The 14919-nt window shown below is 36.4% G+C and overlaps 1 pseudogene; it reads left to right on the forward strand.

Moving 5' to 3' along the window:
- The first annotated feature begins 2536 nt into the window (after positions 1-2536).
- Positions 2537-14919, forward strand: part of LOC108178081 (ret finger protein-like 4A-like protein 1 pseudogene) — a 28771-nt pseudogene continuing 16388 nt past the window's right edge.

The following is a 14919-nucleotide window of genomic DNA, read 5'->3' on the forward strand; positions in this document are numbered from 1 at the left end:
GGGTGTGTGTGTGTGCATGCACAAATGTGCGTGAAAAATGTGAGCTGATAAGGACAAGTTTGAAGGCCAACATATATGTACCCATTCTGTGCTGTCCAAAGATAGAAATATGAAGCAAAGTCTAAAATTCCTTAACCTTTCTAAATTCTTGACTTCCAGAGAGTCCCATAAGCGAGGGCCTCTGTGGTATCTGGGGCCAATGTCCTGCCCTGTGACAGTATTGATTACTAGAGTTGTGGTAACTAAAGGACAAAATGGGGGTTTCATTTGCATGCTGATAGGGGATAGGCAAAGGGAAACACAAAAGAAAAATGGCTTAAGATCCCCACTTGAAGAAGAAGGCTCCCCCAAAATATGTTTCAGATCCTTTTGCCTGGTGCTAAACTTTCTATGAAAGATCACCACAAACCTAACTCACTGTTTTAATGGGATAAATGCAATAGAACCCACTGGGTGATGTATGCCTGGTCTTGGGTCCCTGTCTCCCTCAAATGTTGCCCCCCTTTAGTAATTGTATTTGTGCTTTGTAGGACTTCATTGAGTCTCTGAGTTGATGATCACTGGAGGTCTAGTTTGTGTGAATGTGAGGCATTGGCCTTTCTCCATGTTCTTTTGTGCTATTATTGTTTATAAACTTCTTTTTTTATTGAGTGAAAAATAATCAAAGCATCTTTGATAGAAGATTCTGCACCAGGCAAAAGTATCTGAATCATAAGTTTGGTGGAGCCTTCTTGAAGTGGGGCTCTTAAACCATCTATTCTTTGTGTTTTCATTCCCCTATCCTATTTTGGATCTCCTATCTTTAAAATTTGACTCCTAACCTATCGTCTTCTCCATTCCTCCATCAATAAAAAGGAAATCTGCACATGTAAATGTTTAACTCTTGGGGTATTTCCACAAATCTAAAGGATTTATGCAAAAATCCTGAAGAAAATAGGAAACTGCCATCCCTTGTTCCCAACCTCCAGAGTCAAGACCACATCTTGATGTGATTCATGCCAAAGACTTAAGACACTGATATATTTGGATGGATCAAAACTAAACCTATGGAATTCGTATCCTAAAGAAGAAATGCTACTGGCGAACCTTCTGTGTATGAAGTGGGGTTTGCGGGCCAAGAAGGAGACTATCAATGTACATGCAAGTCACTCAGAAACTTTTATGCAGGTGCAAGAAAGGTCAGAGTGGCCACAAGATTGTTTGATAGGAGATGGATGAATTTAACTCTATGTTTACTGCTGTGTGTGAAATCTTGAATTTATGGAGGGAGGGAGAGAAGGAGAACTTGTGTCTGCTCTTTCCCTGACCTCTTCCCCTCACTCCTGGACCGCAGGAGACTGAGCCCCTTGGGCTTTGGTGTCTCTGTCACTGGGGTGTATTTATTTGAAGGTTGATTTTTGCTGTACTGGGTACTTCATTACCATTTCCTAATTGCTTTGTAACACATATGCTGATCTACTCATCCCTTCTCCATTCCCTTGGAAAATATAATGAATAAATCAAGACTTATTGGTACTAGACAAAAAAAAAAAAAGAAGAAGAAGAAGAAGGGGCAATGCTGATGAAGAGATTACTCCACTTATCAGTTGTGAGATCATGCTAATTTTTGTAACTTTTCTGACCCTCATCTGGCTCATCAGAAAAAGGAAAAAATCAACAGAATATTAATAGCTAATCATAAGATTAGAACACATTTATATGGAGTAGCTAGTATTGTGACAGGGATCTATTAGGTACTTATCAAGTGGGTTCTCTTCATCAGCTCCAACCTCTGAAATGTTAGTCTCCATCTCTATAAGGAAGATGATATTTTCCTGTAACAGATGATTCCTCTGTCTCTCATGACAACCCACTCCTTCACATGAGCACAAGAACAAGGAGTTAGCTCTCCTGCTGGAAACAGATTAACATGTACCTTTATGTGCTCTTAAAAAAGAAATGGGTCATTTTAAAATAGCTATTTTAAAGTCAGATCATATATTACATGGTTTTTACAGCTTGAACTAAAAATCCAGGCATAAAGAGTGCCTCAAGAAACCCTAATGCTATTCTTTTGCCACACAAGCACAGTGAAGAACACTTCCTAGCATAGAATAGATATAAATATGTTTTTACAGGTGGATAGATTGTTAGTTTCCAAGTCGGCTTGTTATGGTGAATGATATTTAAGTGTGAAGATCAGCTGCAAAGTTGTTCATGTAACCAGTTTCTTTTTCTTGACTATACCTTTCTTGAGACACAGTCAATGAACCAATAAATGAAAATGTGAAAGTATGTGTTTGCACATGTACACTTTTTGAAGCTCTCCTCCTATAGCTTGTTCTCCAGTTGCTTTCTCTCCTGAAATGTTAAATATCACAAAGATGGAAAAATGCTTTGTCATAAACATTTTTTGCTTGACTCCAAAATTAGGCTTTGAAGGAGAAAAGAACATTTTTCAAATGATTTCAGAAAAGTAAGATTCCTATGTTGAAGCTTTAATATTTTTTCAAAGCTACGCCTAAGGAGGTGCTCAGAGAATTAGCAGCTGGACAGGATGGTTGAAATTGTCTCCTTGTGGACCACGACGTTAATTTTAGGCAAATTTAACTGTGTGATTGAGTGGCGATTAAGCAAGATAGAGGCTGCTAGTCGTGGGTTAAGATAATTTGTAAGGCTTAATTAATTGCTACAACAACTGATAGCCCTGTCAAATTCACAAGTAAGTTCATTGATCTTAAAATTCAGCCAAGCTCAAGAGAAAGACTGACAAAATAATTCGTAGATTGTGACAGAAAGACAGCTAGAGTTAAGTAACATGTGTGAAGGTAAAGCAGAGGATATACCCCCAGGAGAGATAAAACTGGTATGATATTTTCAAAGAAATATTACGCCTACATGCCTCCAGAGACAAGACCCCAGGAACCAAATATCTGTCCTTCTCATGTTTTGTACATGAAGGGATTTTCTGTACTTTTAACAACCTCCTACTTCTCAGTGTATACTGAGCACATGATAAATAGATCAGAATCTGAGCCAAGCACATTTAATCTCAAGTTTTGAAAGCAGAAATGTCCACACATCCGGCCTGAGTATAAGCAACTAAGTGCCTTCTTCTATCTGAACTGCCAAGCCTCAGGATCACATGCAATGAAACAGGCCTGCCACACTCCTATTTTTATGTGAAGGCCAAATGAGGTTGTTTTACCCTGGAGAGTGGAGATCCTGAAGCAATGCTTACTCATGTTTCACTGATAGAATGAGAAGCAAAGGGAAACAGTGGACAACTTCACCACTTCTTCCAAGATTGGTACATGAGAAAACTCAGTTCTTGAACTACATAACTGAACTGTGGTATAGCGGTTCTAATCATTTCATCTATTTCTGGCACCTACAGTAATGTTGATGCCCACTCTGTCAGGGAATGCACTACATCATCCACAGAGAGGACAAAATATCACAAAAGCCATGTCACATTTTACATTCCATGAAATTTTGGAAATGACCATTGAGTGTGTAAATATCAATAAACTTGACCATAGTAACATAAAAAGAGAAGTAGACTGTTAATTTTTGGTGAAGCAGTTCTGGAAGCATGAACCTGGGTAAAACTCTGTGTATCAAGCACATCGCGAGTGCTAACCGGGTCATCTCAATCACATTTGTTTCCTGCTTCTTGGCTCTCTGGTAACTTCCTACATCCCAGCTCACAAACACAGTGATCTATCCTGAGAAAGGTCACATGTTTGTCCTTTCAGAAGGTGGACATGCAAGATTTGGGAATTGGTCAGACTTGGCACCAGTTAATTGATACTTGAACTTACTTTTCTCCTTCCCTGCCTCTCTCCGTTTTGCCCTTATTCCTGCGATGTGAAATTGTACTCCATTGTAAACTAGTAGTCTGTAAGCCTTTGCAAAAGTCTAACACCAGGTCCTGCACTAGGTCAAATCAGATCCACGCAAAATTGTGTCACACATCCTAAGGTTCTGTGTTATCAAACCAAAACTGTTGCTGTTGACTTTTGTAAACCTGACCTTCTGAGAAACCAAGAAGGATGTTAGCCATGTCCCCCAAAAGACAGTTTTTAGAAGAATAAGCAAACACAATGGATTATTTACAGCAAACAAGCAAAACTGGCTCAGACCATTTGAATTGGCATGATAAGGAAGTCTCTTCTGCTTTATCCCATACAGAGAATGTAACCTGATATTGGTCTAACATTGGCATTGCTTAAGGACCTCACATAAACTGATTGTTCTATTATTCCCCATAGGGCACCTTTCTATTTCATAGATGGGATAATGACCAGATTGTGAACCACTAACAAAATCCAGTTAGTTCTCTAAAACATGATTTGTTGAAACTTTGTTCTTGGACATCAATAACTCACAGAAAAATATAATTCCTTTTAGGGGGAATAAAAGAAAAATTATTATGTAACAATGGAATAATGAAGAGCCAATAATATGTAAAAACTAAAAATATTGAGATATCATTTTGTAGAAATTAACAGCTCCATGTCATCAAAACTGTATAGAATTACCCATAAGATCTGAATTCTTAGTATGTTTAACTACAGGCAAAGTATTTGGAGGATACAGTTGCTTATAGTATTAATTTCAGAATTAAGGATATAAAACATGGTAATTGTTGAGGTTTGTCAGAGCCAGGGCACTTTAATTTGTCTACTTTTATGTACTAATGGTTTTTTTGTTTTGGAATAAGAATCCGTAGTTCTAGTGAGTATGTTCATCACATCCATAACTATGGTGATTAACAACCTCAATAGCTGCAGAATAAACTATAGTTTAAAACCTACAGGCTTTATATTTTTCATATGCCTGCTTCAAAATCATCTTCTCAGAGGATTCTTTCAACTGGTATGAAGCCAGAGATTCATTTAAACTGGCAGCACACTACTTTTCTTCATGAATAGCTTTCCAGTGGAGTGTTTTGAAATCTCTAAGGGAAAGTCAAAATCTGGGTGAAATGAATGAACTGAAGCCTTCTGAATTTTTATATAAATATGTATAATTTCCATGAAAACTAATTTTAAAAAGACACGACCAACAAACTAAGGAAAATAACAGACATTTGCCAACACTGCATTAAATGTTATTTTCTGGTCCTTGGCAATGCTTTGAAGATATAGTTAAGCTCTTTGGAGAGTGACATGTTAGGATTACAAGCTTGCAAAACTACATTTAACAGTGAAATTTATCATATATGGTTCCATTTTTGTTTTATTTCTAATAAATTACTGAGATGAACATTTGTGCATAGGTCTTTAAATAGAAATAGGATATATAGTATACTATATGTCATATTAATGTTTTACTTTTAAAATATCTGCTTCACAAATTGATTAATTTAATTAAAAGATATTTATTAGGAAATTTAGAAATATTAGAGTTGCTCTGCCATGAAAATTACAAGGATGATTTAACTATAGTTTCCATCCTGAACAGCTCTTCATCTAGTATATAGAGTCAAAAGTCAATTAAAAATGTTGTTTCATTATAATCTATGATATGATACATTCAGGTATGGAGGACAATAGGATCAAGACTCAAAAGAAGTCAACTGACAATTTTATATTATGTAAGGGAAAGCATTGGGAATCAAGAAAGATATCTCTGAACAGATAAAAATTCAGTCTTTAAGTATGAGAGGTGCTATTTGGGCACATACTGGGACTTAGATTTGTGAAGAGAGTATATTCCAAATGGCATTAACGGTCAGATTGGTGTTAAATGGTATCATATAAGTAGAGAAACTGCAAGTAATTATTCATAACTGAAGAAAATGTTGAGGGGTCAAGTGGTACAAAATATGAGGTAGGAAGACTTTTAAATAATGCTCAGCTAATTGAATGCTATTCTGAAATCTTTGGAAAGCACTGTAATCTTTTATAAATGAGAGAACTTGTGATTAGGTTTGTATTTGACACAGTGTCTCTGTCACTATCAGTAGGAAGTCTGAAACAAGGCCCAGATGAAGAAAGAACTAACTCAGCATCTATTGCTCTATTACAAGTGAAAAACAGTATCAGAATAACAGTAGTGTGAGTGGAAATAGAGAATGGAAAGTGATCAATGGCATAGGTATTAAAATGGAAAGTTGGTGAAAGAAGAAAGGAAGTAATTGATATCATATTATTTACTATGAACAAGTTCCTTGCTGAGGCAATCTCTTGTTGGGCACTGGTGCTCCTCAACTAGCAATGGTATATTGGATTGAGGAGGTTGCTTGGGATTAAGGAGTAATCACGAATTCATTTTCAAAAAATCAGAATGTGAGATATATATTAAGAAATACAAATGTAAATGTCTACAGATGCAAATAAATGCATGATTCAGAATGCTAAGATAGGGATTTGGACATGAACTGACTTTAAGTGATAATTGGATATTTAAGTTTTACTTTTTAAAAATTTTTAATGTTTTAACAAACTTTCTAGGTGGAGTTTTATAATCTAAAACATGACAGAGAACGGAGCACTTCATGAAATTTGAATTTGAAAGTTGAACATTGGAAGGCTAGCCAGTGAAGAAGAGTGAGAAGGAACAAGTGTAGTGGTTATAAAAATCCATGGCCGTTTCCCATTGCCTTCCTAGTTGCATTAGCAGTAAGAAGGATAGGAAGCAGACCTGCTGGGAGTAGAACTGGCACTCCAGAATTGGCACACTGGCATCCTAAGTGGTGACCTAACATGCTGTACCCTAACACTGACCCCTCATTTATAGTTTTGTGAGAAGACATATTTTGCATTTATATAGTTTTATATATATATTTATTTCTATAATCTATTGTGAGTTATATATTATTGTGCAAGTCTTAAGATTATAGTAAGTTTTGGCATCAAGGCCTGATAGTTAAATTTTATTTTTTGATATTTATTGTGTTTTAGCTTTAAAATTTAAGTTTTCCACATTCACATTTATAGACATTATATATATACACACATACACTATTTTCTTGAAAACAGATATATTAATATCACAAAGTGAAGATTCATGATAATTATATAATGGGGAAAGAAGACCATATTGTCATGCATATAGTATGATTCAGTGATGCAATATTTATAGCTACATACACATCATTTTTATACTCTCTAAACATTAGCCTCCACAAATAACAGAAAACGTTTGATGTTTGTCTTTCTGTGTATGACTTATTTAATTTGGCATAATGATCCTTAGTTTCATCCATTTTATTGCAAATGTAAGGTTTTCATCATTTTTTATGGCTGAGTAATATTCCATCATGTATGTATGCCACATTCTCTTTATCCAATCATTGGTTGATAGAAATCTAGATTGATTCTCAACAATAAAACAAGCACTTCAGTTAAGAAGTGGGCAAAAGGATAGAAACACATTTTTCAAAGGATGAAATACCAGTGACCAACAGACACACGAAAAAATGCACAGGATCACTAGCCTTCTGGGAAATGCAAATAAAAGCCTCAACGAGCTATCAGCTCACTCCATTTAGAATGGCTATTCTCTAAAAATAAAAAAAAAAATAGCAAATACAGAAGAGGTTGTGAAGAAAAGGCTACCCTAGTACATTGTTGTTAGGAATGCTAATTGATACAACCATTATTGAAAACAATATGGAGATTCCTCAGAAAACTAAAAGTAGATCTACAATAAGAATCAGTTATATCACTCCTAGGAAAATAATTAAAGGAAATGAAATAAACATATGAAAGAGCTACTGCACTCTCCCATGTTTATAGCAATTCAACTCACAATACCAATTTTAATTTATTCTTGACTCTGTCTTTCCATGTACATTTTATTATTGAATGTATTATAGTTTAATATTAAGTAAAAAAATCATAGTCATAATTAATGGAATTTTGTTGAATTTATCACTTTGGGAAGAAATGTGTTTTTTTTTGTTTTTTTTGTTTTTTTTTTTTTTTTTTTTTGACAGGCAGAGTGGACAGTGAGAGAGAGAGACAGAGAGAAAGGTCTTCCTTTTGCCGTTCGTTCAACCTCCAATGGCCGCTGCGGCCGGCGCGCCGCGCTGATCCGATGGCAGGAGCCAGGAGCCAGGTGCTTTTCCTGGTCTCCCATGGGGTGCAGGGCCCAAGCACCTGGGCCATCCTCCACTGCACTCCCTGGCCACAGCAGAGGGCTGGCCTGGAAGAGGGGCAACCGGGACAGAATCCAGAGCCCCAACCGGGACTAGAACCTGGTGTGCCGGCGCTGCTAGGCGGAGGATTAGCCTAGTGAGCCGCGGCGCCGGCCTAGAAATGTGGTCTTAATAACAGTGATTCTTTCATTTCATTAGTATACTAATAAGCAGTGATTCCTGAATTTTGAGTTGATAGGCATTAATCTGGTTAAACTCATTATTAGTATAGTATTTTTGTAGATTCCTTGAGTTTTTATTTATAGACAATCATGATAAGGAAAGTAGAGACAGTTTTATTTCCTCCTTTTCTTTCTATATAGCATTATTTTCTTTTCCTTGCTCTACTGCCCTGGATCTTCAGGAGTAAATAGTACCCCTGACATTGGCATCATAGTCATTATTTTGATTTTTTAAATGAAGAAACACTTGGTTTTTCACCATTCAATATGACAATAACTTTAAATTTTTGGCAGATGCCCTTTTTCAGATTGAGGAAGTTATTTTCTATTTCTAGTTTCTTGAGAGTTTCTATCATGATGGGTGTTGAATTTGACCAAATATGTTTTTCTTCCTCTATTTGAATACTCATATGATTTTAATTTATACTTTAATGGTGAATTAATGTGATTGATTTTTTTTGATAGGCAGAGTTAGTGAGAGAGAGAGACAGAGAGAAAGGTCCTCCTTTTCCGTTGGTTCACCCCTCAAATGGCCGCTGAGGCCGGCACGCTGCTCTGATCCAAAGCCAGGAGCCAGGTGCTTCCTCCTGGTCCCCCATGCGGGTACAGGGCCCAAGGACTTGGGCCATCCTCCACTGCCTTCCCGGGCCACAGCAGAAAGCTGGACTGGAAGAGGAGCAACCGGGACAGAATCCTGCACCCCAACTGGAGTGCCGGCGCTGCAGGCGGAGGATTAGCCAAGTGAGCCGAGGCGCCAGCCAATGTGATTGATTTGTAAATACAGACATAATCTTGCCTTCCCATAATAAAGCCATTTTGCCATTTAATATTATAATATGTGCATATATAAGCAATATTATTATGTATAATTTCTTTTTGTATATTTTTCAATCTTTGCAGAAACAACACTAAAGACTTCATGCCTATAATTTTCTTCGTGAGCCCATTTTAAACTATAAATTCAATTTTTCTATTAGGTTTAAAAATATCCAGGTTATAGTGCCTGAGTATCAGGCTACAGTGGGTTAAATTGCATCTTTAGATGCTGGCCTTCCATGCAGAGTACATGGCTCATGTCCTGGCACTGCTACTTCCTGCCTTGCTTCCTGGTTTAGACCTAGGAAGCAGCAGCAGATGGCTAAAGTGCTGTAGTCCTTGCTACCCAGTGGAGATGGAGTTTCTGGCTCTTCGCTTCAGCCAGGCCCAGCTCTGGCTCTTGTTGCTAATTAGGGAGTGAAGTAGTGGGTGAATAATCTTTCTACATTTCGTGTAAATACAAAATTCTTTTAAAAATACAAATAAAAATATTCAGGTTACGTTTTCCATTGTCAGTGAGATTCATTATATTGTACCTTTCATGAATTTATCATTTACTCTAATTTGCCAAATTGATTAGCCTAAATTTTTATTACTTATCTATTGTTGTATAAAACACATTTTCTGGATATACAATGCTTAAAACATGAAACATTTATTTTCTCAAATCTCTCTGGATCTGAAATTCTGGTTTGGGTTAGCTGGATGGTTTTGGCTCAGTGTCTCTCATGTGGTTGTACTCATCAGAAGGTTGATGTGTTGGAGTATCCAATTTCAAGATGGATCACTCTCAAAGTTATTGGAAGAAGATAGTTCCTTGATGAATGTTGGCAGGTCTTACTTTCCTGCCACATGAGTCTCTTCATAATCTGCTTAAGGGCTTAAATGTCCTTACCACATGAACACTTTCCCCAGAGCAAGGAATCCAAGACAGTATGAGAGAGGAGGAAGCCACAATCTTTCATCATCTAACATCTAAACTCCCACACAGTCTTTGCTACAATATACAATTTACTAGAAACAAATCATTAAGTCACGCCCCAGTTAAGGAGAGAAATGAACCCTCTTCCTGTAAATGCACATTACAAGAGTACTGTAGATATATTTGAAAACCTTTGAAAAGTTATCTAGATATTTTCATTATTATTTTTCTGATTTATAGAAATATTATCCCTGAAATCTTGATATTTGTAAATCTGTCATCTCCTTTTTTGTGTCATTAATTAGACTAGAAATGGATTAAATGTATTGATTTTCACAGATTGTTTTTTTTTTCTTGATTTTATACATTGTTTTTATTTTCTATGTTGTTTCTTGTGCTTTTACCTTTATTTTCTTTCTCCTTCATACTTTAGCTTTGTTTTCCTCCTTGTTTCTTTCATTTATCATTTGTTGGAAAATTAAGGAATTAGTTTGAGATTTTTCTGCTTTTCTGATAGACTTTGCAGATATCTTTCTAAGCCCTATTGCATTTACATTCCACAAGTTTTGACATGTGTATTTAATTTCATCTAGCAAAAGACTTCCTAATTTGTTTTCTTCTTTGACCATGTGTTGCTTAGAAATGCATTTTGTTTCCTTCTATCTTAAAATTTTGAAAATATCTTGGGGGTGGCGTAGTGCCATAGCTGGTAAAACTGCTGCCAGTAGTGCCAGCATCACCTATGGGTACCAGTTTGAGACCTGGTTGCTCCACTTTCGATCTAGCTCTTTGCTATGGCCTGGCAAAGCAGTAGAAGATGGCCCAAGAGCTTCGGTCCCTGTACCTGTGTGAAAGACCCAGAAGAAGCTCCAAGCTCCTGGCTTCTGATAGACCCAATTCCAGACGCTGTGTCCATTTGGGGAATTAATCAGTGGATGGAAGACCTTGCTCTCTCTTTCTCTGCCCCTGCCTCTCTGTATCTCTGCCTTTCAAATAAATAAATAAATCGTTAAGAAAGCATAAAAATTTACTAAAAAAAAGAAAAAGAAAATATCTCATTATTCATTTTTAATTTCATTATCTGGCAGTCAGAAAGTATACATTTACTGAGAATCATTTTACCACTGGGAATGTAGTGCATCCTGGTAAAAGTTCTGCTGGCCTTGTGAGGAATAATAATTCTATGTTGAGTGGCATATTTCAAAATATTTTACAAGTTAAATTAGTTGACAAGATGTTCAAGACTTCTATGCTGTTACTGATTTTGTGTCAACATTTTCAACCATTTGTTAAGAATGGGGTGTTGATATCTCCAGCTCTATGGTCATTGTTCGTTTTCTGTTTCTTTTTGCAGTTCCATCAGTTTTTTTCTTTTTGCATCTATAAGTACTGTTACTGAGTTCACAAAAATTCAGGAGCCTTATGCCCTTTTGATGATCTTATAAAATTACAGTCTTTATCCGTGTTAGGTTTTTTTGCTCTGAAATCTAGTTCATCTGGTATTAATATCATTACTTCAGTTGCCTTTTGATTACCTTGGCATAGTATGCATCTTTCTGTACTTTGTTTCAGACCTATAATGTGAATTGAATTTCTTGCATTCAGTATATAGCCAAGCATATAGTTTTTTCTAATCGGACAATCTTGAGCTTTTCATGGATGTATTTACTATTTAACTTGAATGTGACTATTAAGATGGTTGGATTAAAGTCTACCATTTCACTTTTTTTCTATTATCCTAATATCTCTGTGTTCATTTTCTACTATTATTATCCACCTTCATAAACAAATTATTATTTTCATCATTATATTTTGTAAATTTCTTTGGTTATTGGTATATCCATTTTTTCATTATATAATATATTTTAATCTGATCATGATCTATCTTTAAGTAATATTATATTTGATAATGGTGAGTTACAGACTTATTTAAGCATCTTTCCATTTTGACTCTGCTGACTTCTTTGTGTTGCTATCATACAATTTACTTCCAATTTTTTTTTCTAAATATCATAAAACATTTTTAAAATTGCTTAGTAGTATTATGTTAAATATTTGTATACACATTTAAAATAAATTTATAATTTATTTGAAATTCAGACACACATACACAGAGGAAGAGGGAGAGAGAGAGGGAGAGAGAGGGAGAGAGGGAGAGAGAGAAAAGAGCAAGAGAATCTTCTAGTTAGTTAATTCCCTGAATTTCCATAACATCAGGGCCTGGGCCAGGCTGAAGCCAGGAGCTCAGTGCCCAATCTAGGCCTCACATGTAGATTGACAGAAACACATGTGGTTGAGCCATCACCTTCTGCTTCCCATGGTGCTCATTAGTAGACAGTGGGAATCAGAAGCAGATCCAATACTTGAACCCAGGCACTATGATATGGAATGCAGTTATCAGAAGGGCTTTTTTAATCACTGGACATAGCACTAAACTGTATTATATTTTGTTTCTTTAAGATTTATTTATTTATTTGAAAAGGAAAATGAAAGAGAGAGGGAGAGATCTGGCATCTGCTAGTTCATTCCACAAATGTTTGCAACAACCAGTGTTAGACCAAGCTAAATCAGGAGCAAGGAGCTCTATTTAGGTCTCTGATGTCTATGCCTTTACCTGAGTATTTGGGCCATGATCAGCTGCCTTCTTAGATGGATTAACTGGGAGCTGGATCAGAAGCAGAGTACCCAGGACTCTGATATGGGATATGGGTGTCCCAAGAGGCAACTTAACTCACTGTGCCACAATGCTTTATTTTGTTTTATATTTTAAAGTGACTAAAAGGTCCATGAGAGTCTCACAGGCATGGAAAGCCATGACATGGTGGCAAAAAACAGTCTAAATGAAAGATCCTGATGAACAAGACCCCAGCAGAAGGATCAGGCCATCAAGGAGAGAGGCGCCTTTCTCTGAAGGGAGAAAGGAACCTCCACTGTGATACGGCCTTGACTAAACAAATTCAGAGTTGGTGAACTCAAAGGGCTTCCATAGCCTAGACAGCTCATAGCAAGAGTCTCGGGTGATTGCTGACATCATAAATAAGAGTGCCAATTGTTAAATCAACAACGGGAGTCACTGGGTTCATGCTCCCCACGTAGGATCTCTGTCCTTAATGTGTTTAACTATGAAACTCAAAAACAACACTACTAGTTGAACAATACCCTATACCTGGTTCGGTTCTGTGAGTGCAGCCTGTTGAAATCCCTGCTTAGTATATTCTAAGTTGATCTTCAGTATATGAAGGTAATTGAAAATGAAACCTGATGAAGGGCGGGATGGGAGAGGGAGTGGGTGAGGGGAGGGCCACGGGAGGGAGGGAGGTTGGGGGGGGAAGCCACAACAATACAAATGCATTTTATATTCTACTTAAAACTATTGGTTGAACTCTGTAATTAATACACAATTACTCTTAGATGTTTAATTAATGCTATAACTAGTACTCAAATAGTATTTTACACTTTGTGTTTCTGTGTGGGAGCAAATGTGGAAATCTTTACTTAATATATGCTAAATTGATCTTCTGTAAAAAAAAGTGATTTAAAAATAATCTTTTATATTTATCTATATATTCTCTTTTGCTCTTATTCCATTGTTAAGAACCACTTTTCGAGGTACCTTTCTCTGAAGGGAGGAGAGAACTTCCACTTTGACTATGACCATGTCTAAATAAGATAAGAGTCGGTGAACTCAGGGGGCTTCCATAGCCTTGGAAACTCATGACTGGAGCATAGGGAGATTACTGATGCCATAAACAGGAGTGTCAATTTGTAAAGTCAACAACAGGAGTTACTGTGCACTTACTCCTCATGTAGGATCTCTGTCCTTAATGTGCTTACATTGAGATTTGATGCTATAATGAGTACTCAAACAGTATTTTTCACTTTGTGTTTCTACGTGGGTGCAAACTGTTGAAATCTTTACTTAATGTATACTAAACTGATCTTCTAGAAGTATATATAGAAAATTGAAAATGAATCTTGATGTAAATGGAAGGGGAGAGGGAGCGGGAAAGGGAAGGGTTGCAGGTTGGAGGGAAGTCATTGGGGGGGGGAAGCCAATGTAATCCATAAGCTGTACTTTGGAAATCTATATTCATTAAATAAAAGTTAAAAAAAAGAACCACTTTTCAACAAAGTAATGTTTGTCTTCTTTATGAAATATTTGAATACTTATTTTCTTCTTTGATGATTGCTTTTGCTATTTTTATGTTAAATATAGAAAAAAAAGCCCAGAAAAAGTCCCACCCTACCTCCTAGCCAGTATCCTACTGATGTGCGAGCTGGGAGGCTGCAGGTGATGGTCCAAGTACTTGGATCTCTGTGACTACCTGGACGGAGTTCTTGGCTACTGACTTCAATCTGGTCCAGCCCTGACTGTTGCAGGCATTTGGGATGTGAACTAGAGGATTTTGAAGATTCTCTCTCTCTCTCTCTTTCTCTCTTTGGGTGTGTCTTTTAAATAAATCAAAATCAATAAACAAATATGTTCTCATGAACCACACCCAGAATTCCTTATTTTCAAACCCTTTATTAGTGAGGTATACCTATGTTTGTCATAGTTAATCAATATCAATACATTATTTTTAACTAAATTCCATACATTATTTGATGTTTTTGATTTTCTTTTACTTGATGTCTTTTTGTTGTTGTTGTTGTTACCTGGGATACCACATTTCATTTAGTTGTCTTGTCTTCTAAGGCATCTTTTTACTGGATTATGTGTTTATCTTATCACTGATATTTAAAAGTTCTTTGTGTATTTTGTATACAGGACCTGTGTCAGATAAATGTTTTACAAATATTTTTCCCTAGTCTATGGCTGACCTTTAGATTCTCTAGCTAGTGTGTTTCACAAATTAGAAGTCTCTTTTTAA

The sequence above is a fragment of the Oryctolagus cuniculus genome, chromosome 1 (assembly GCF_051225735.1).
Source record: "Oryctolagus cuniculus isolate XC-2025 breed Fujian yellow rabbit chromosome 1, ASM5122573v1, whole genome shotgun sequence".
In the NCBI taxonomy this organism is placed as follows: Eukaryota; Metazoa; Chordata; class Mammalia; order Lagomorpha; family Leporidae; genus Oryctolagus; species Oryctolagus cuniculus.